The sequence below is a fragment of the Oncorhynchus mykiss genome, chromosome 25 (genome assembly GCF_013265735.2).
Source record: "Oncorhynchus mykiss isolate Arlee chromosome 25, USDA_OmykA_1.1, whole genome shotgun sequence".
Taxonomy (NCBI): Eukaryota; Metazoa; Chordata; class Actinopteri; order Salmoniformes; family Salmonidae; genus Oncorhynchus; species Oncorhynchus mykiss.
Genome location: NC_048589.1, coordinates 21,064,255 through 21,070,312, shown reverse-complemented (window position 1 = coordinate 21,070,312; position 6,058 = coordinate 21,064,255). Strand labels below are relative to the sequence as shown.

The following is a 6,058-nucleotide window of genomic DNA, read 5'->3' as shown; positions in this document are numbered from 1 at the left end:
TCTTAAAGTAATGATGGACTGTTGTTTCTCTTTTGCTTATTTGAGCTGTTCTCGCCATAATATGGGGCGGCAGGGTAACCTTGTGGTTGGACTAGTAACCGGAAGGTTGCAAGTTCAAATCCCCGAGCTGACAAGGTACAAATCTGTCGTTCTGCCCCTGAACAGGCAGTTAACCCACTGTTTCTAGGCCGTCATTGAAAATAAGAATTTGTTCTTAATTGACTTGCCTAGTTAAATAAAGGTTAAAACAAGATATACAAAAATAAAAAATATGGACTTGGTCAACTGATTGGCTCAAACTCATTAAGAAGTTAAATAGTGGAATTACTTTCCAAGGCACACATGTTAATTGAAATGCATTCCAGGTAACTACCTCATGAAGCTGGTTGAGAGAATGCCAAGAGTTTGCAAAGCTGTCATCAAGACAAAGGGTGGCTGCTTTGAAGAATCTCAAATAAAAAATAACACTTTTGGTTACATGATTCCATGTGTTCTTTCATAGTTTTGATTTCTTTACTATTCTACCATATAGAAAATACAGTGCCTTGCGAAAGTATTCGGCCCCCTTGAACTTTGCGACCTTTTGCCACATTTCAGGCTTCAAACATAAAGATATAAAACTGTTTTTTTGTGTGAAGAATCAACAACAAGTGGGACACAATCATGAAGTGGAACGACATTTATTGGATATTTCAAACTTTTTTAACAAATCAAAAACTGAAATATTGGGCGTGCAAAATTATTCAGCACCCTTAAGTTAATACTTTGTAGCGCCACCTTTTGCTGCGATTACAGCTGTAAGTCGCTTGGGGTATGTCTCTGATCAGTTTTGCACATCGAGAGACTGACATTTTTTCCCATTCCTCCTTGCAAAACAGCTCGAGCTCAGTGAGGTTGGATGGAGAGCATTTGTGAACAGCAGTTTTCAGTTCTTTCCACAGATTCTTGATTGGATTCAGGTCTGGACTTTGACTTGGCCATTCTAACACCTGGATATGTTTATTTTTGAACCATTCCATTGTAGATTTTGCTTTATGTTTTGGATCATTGTCTTGTTGGAAGACAAATCTCCGTCCCAGTCTCAGGTCCTGTATTTGGCTCCATCCATCTTCCCATCAATTTTAACCATCTTCCCTGTCCCTGCTGAAGAAAAGCAGGCCCAAACCATGATGCTGCCACCACCATGTTTGACAATGGGGATGGTGTGTTCAGCTGTGTTGCTTTTACGCCAAACATAACGTTTTGCATTGTTGCAAAAAAGTTCAATTTTGGTTTCATCTGACCAGAGCACCTTCTTCCACATGTTTGGTGTGTCTCCCAGGTGGCTTGTGGCAAACTTTAAACGACACTTTTTATGGATATCTTTAAGAAATGGCTTTCTTCTTGCCACTATTCCATAAAGGCCAGATTTGTGCAATATACGACTGATTGTTGTCCTATGGACAGTCTCCCACCTCAGCTGTAGATCTCTGCAGTTCATCCAGAGTGATCATGGGCCTCTTGGCAGCATCTCTGATCAGTCTTCTCCTTGTATGAGCTGAAAGTTTAGAGGGACGGCCAGGTCTTGGTAGATTTGCAGTGGTCTGATACTCCTTCCATTTCAATATTATCGCTTGCACAGTGCTCCTTGGGATGTTTAAAGCTTGGGAAATATTTTTGTATCCAAATCCTGCTTTAAACTTCTTCACAACAGTATCTCGGACCTGCCTGGTGTGTTCCTTGTTCTTCATGATGCTATTCTTTTCAGCTACACTGAGAAGCCAAATAATATAGTGACATGTCACGTGTGTCTCTACAATGCACATGGGCTCAGATACAGTACAGAAGTGGTGTGTCCTCTCCTTTGGTGGACTGCAGCGGTTCCCCCTCCAGAGGGTAAAGACATGACCTTGGTAGTATGAAGCTAACAGTAGGACAGATGTGGTGACATAACAGGTGCTGAGTAGCAGTGTAAAGGAAGGGTATCTTACACTAGTATTCCCCCCACGGTGCCCAGTTAGTGCTGACAGTACGCAGATAAAGACCCTGCTCTGGAACAGCTGTAATGTAGCACAAACATTCCTCCCTGAATACTTGGGAGGCATAGCTGTGGGAAGTAAGGGTGCTGAGGGTGCTGTAGCACCCCCTGAAAAATCAGAATGCAACAAAAAACTAACAAAATGTCTCACTAAAGTAGTGCACTGGGCCTTTACCAGTCCTGTGATAGTGGACCGATGTAGCACCCCATCCCCAAACATCTTCCTGCTGCAATGGTGGAGGGGTCCTGTTGTTCACTCTACGACCTGTTCAGTGCATTTTGTCTCTGAACTCTGTAACCAGGTCATAGCCTGCACTGATGCTCCCAAAGCCTACTTTCAAAAATAAAACATTTGTTTAAAACAATGTTGCTTGTCTTTGTTTGGTTTCAGTTCTGTGTAGGATCTCACTACACTCTAGTCTTTCTGTTCTCCAGGGGAGAGCTCAGCCCCCTTCTAGTCTGGCTGACACCAAACTCAAAAACTTCCTTTGCTGTGTACCACATGAGTTGCATCAGCCAAACTAGACGCAAGCAGTCCCCAACTACCACAAATTATGCAGTCGCGATTCCCACATTTGGGAAATTCGCAGGGGGGCCTGCATTGTAGGAAGGCAATGGCCGAGCCTCATTGGATCTCCCCTGCCAGGTAAGTATACATTAGTATTCCTACAACAGTATGAGCCAACTGATAATCATGTGTAAAGGTTATTAGATGCCCATTGCCTATATCTATGATCAAAATCACTTCAATTGTAAAAGGTAAGGCTCACATTTAGGCTACTAAAGCCTTTTTGAAAGATAATACTCAGGAACACATGTAAGTTAAGACAGGCTTTGCAGAACGGTGACCATGTTAAAACACTGTGGGAAGAAGATTCCAGTCCTGGTTGACAGCAGTCCCAAGCAGGCTGGGATTCTCTGGCTCCCCCACAGGATAACAGGCATTACTGCATCTCACGGAGGCTTTCTTCATAGTTGCTGACATGTTGCATCATTCCCAATCTTCATACAAGCATATGTAAATAAAGTTGGCTCTATAAAATTTACAATTTTAGATAAGATGGAGAAAAGATTGCAGCTTTCTTTGTACATGTCATATCTCATCAGCGACAGCCCACTCTTTATTTTACCATACAGAACACATCAGCAACATTTCTTGATACTATCGTTGTTTCAAAATGGTTATAGCAAGTTAGTGTAGGCCTGAATAATAGGAACATTTCCTGACCCTTTGTTTCCTGTTTGTGCAGGTCACCTTACCAACCACTAGAGGACACTGTTCCCTCAACTATGGACATGGCGCTACCCAGTGTCATGTAAGGAGCGAATTATGTCCAAGGGAACTATTGGACCCACAACTCATTGCAGCAGTGGATGACACAGATAGAAGAGAATAAATACATTACAACAAATGATGAATAATATTTATGACAGACGGCACATCAAGATTGTATATAGATGTCATGCTTTTTCCTAAATTGACAATATTAAAATGTGAAAAGTACAGAGTCACATGGGCGGGGAAGATAATGTATAATTCCTTGGCATTCCTCATGTTGCAATTTATAGAAGCTAGCTATACCAGTGCAAATCATGGATCCAAGTCATGTCATTGAGTTTTCTTGACATTGTAGAATAATTGTATTCATGTAGAAACATTGTACAATGACGGTGACATTTTCCCTCAAACACATTTAACTTGCTCCCCTCTAAACTAAGGGCGCATGAAAGGATTTAAATACATAACATGTCATTTAGTCAGTTTGAGGAGGAGGATAGAGCAGTGGGATGCCATGCCTCCTAATTAACATTACTCCTGTGGATGTGAGGGGGTTCGTGTGTTTGCACCCTCGCCTGTTTTTCTGAATGACAGAGGAGACACTGAAGGTGACAGAATGCTAATTTGGGAGATCACTGGTTGGCTTTCCTGCTTTAAGCGGGGCAGGGTTATGCAAATGAACGAGACTTAAACAGTGACAGTTTCTAAATGTGAATGAGCTGTTTTATATAGACTTTATTACACATTTGCTATTGGTAAAATTTTATCAGCCCTTGACATAGGAAAGAAAATATGTCGAAAACGAGCAGTGAATTAGAACTGCCCTTAATTCATATAGTCCATTTTAACAATAACTTCATGAATTCAAGTGCATATTAACATTATAGATTAAAGCAGCACATTGAAGGGATCAGGCATGACTAAAGCATGAAATTAGCTTCCAGTTTTTTTGCCATTTGCCAAGGAAGTATTCCTTTTTTGTGTACACTAAATGTCTCTACCATGTATCCACCTAAACAGTATTGCTTTAGTCTTAAGCTAGTAACACAGCAGAAGTTTGGGTGGGAGTGATGATACAATGTTGAAGCATTAACTATCAAGATGGACATAACCCATTAGTAGACTGACAGCCGCTTTGGTCTCTGGAAGTGTGGAGCTTAGTGCCTCTGTGCTGTAGAGGCTTCGCAGTTTGTGTGGTGTTGCTGAGCGGTACGTCAAGAGTACACCACAAACAGAAAGGTAGACCAATACAATGTGTGTGATTATTTCAGCCCACTGACAGACTCAGTCAGGATGCCTGTCTTCACAAGAGGCCCGTACCTGCAGGATCAAAGACGGAGGCAGGATATGTCACATCCTATCAGCCAGAGATTCAGGCACCCACAAAAGGAGAGATGCAGGCACCCAAGGAAGCAGATTGAAACCAGAACAGACAACCGAGTCTGTGTCCTCTCCCTTCTGATAACCTTGACTACATCACTCCTCCCTTTCATGTTGTACTAAAGCATCTTTTGAAGTGATCAGGTGAACAGTGTTTGATGAGTAGGGATACATGTGTGTTTTAACAGCTGTTAGACAGGTGCTTAGATGGGAAGCTGGCAGTGGGTGAGGATGGTGGGGCAGTTTTAAGAGGAGATCAGAAGATGTCAACCTCTGAATGGTGGATAAATTATATTGGGAAGACAGCCTGGTCTTATGGACTAAACGTAACATTAGTAAATGTAATTCCGAGACACTCAAATTTGCAGGATATGTTACGTTTGGTATGGTTACATTAGACAGAAGGTTACTAAAGGCAAAAATGAAAGTAGGGTGGGATGTCGGGGTGGAGGTGTTGGCGTATAACGTGAACGTGGAACGTCTAGCATAACCAAAGGTTGCTGGTTCAAATCTCATCACGGACAACTTTGCAACTACTTACTACTTTTTAGCTACCTTGCTACTACTTAGCATGTTAGCTAAACGTATGCCTAAACTTAACCTCTAGCCTAGCTAATGTTAGCCACTTAGCTAACGTTGGTGTTAGCTACCTAGCAACCTAGCTAACGTTAGACACAACCAATTGGAATCCATAACAGACGGTACAATTCAAAGGTTTGGACACATACATTGTAGAATAATAGTGAAGACATCAAAACTATGAAATTACACATATGGATTCATGTAGTAACCAAAAAAGTGTTAAACAAATCAAAATATATTTTATATTTGAGATTCTTCAAAGTAGCCACCCTTTGCCTTGATGACAGCTTGTACACTCTTGGCATTATGTCAACCAGCTTCATGAATGCGTTTCAATTAACAGGTGTGCCTGGTTGAAAGTTAATTTGTGGAATTACTTTCCTTCTTAATGTGTTTGACTCAATCAGTTGTTGTGAGGGGTTAGGGTTAGGGGTTAGGGGTGTTATACAGAAGATAGCCCTATTTGGTAAATACCAAGTCTATATTATGGCAAGAATAGCTCAAATAAGCAAAGAGAAACAACAGTCCAACAACTTAAGACATGAAGGTCAGTCAATCTGGAAAATGTCAAGAACTTTGAAAGTTTCTTCAAGTGCCGGCGCAAAAACTATCAAGCACTATGATGAAACTGGCTCTCATGAGGACCGCCACAGGAAAGGAAGACCCAGAGTTACCTCTGCTGCAGAGGATAAGTTCATTAGAGTGAACTGCACCTCAGAGCGCAGCCCAAATAAATGTTTCACATAGTTCAAGTAACAGACACATCTCAACATCAACTGTTCAGAGGAGACTACGTGAAT

At 41.4% G+C, this 6,058-nt stretch overlaps 1 pseudogene; it reads right to left on the bottom strand.

Annotated features, from left to right (window-relative positions):
* Window positions 1–2,537: 2,537 nt before the first annotated feature.
* Window positions 2,538–2,671, bottom strand: LOC118944389 (annotated as a pseudogene).
* Window positions 2,672–6,058: the final 3,387 nt, after the last annotated feature.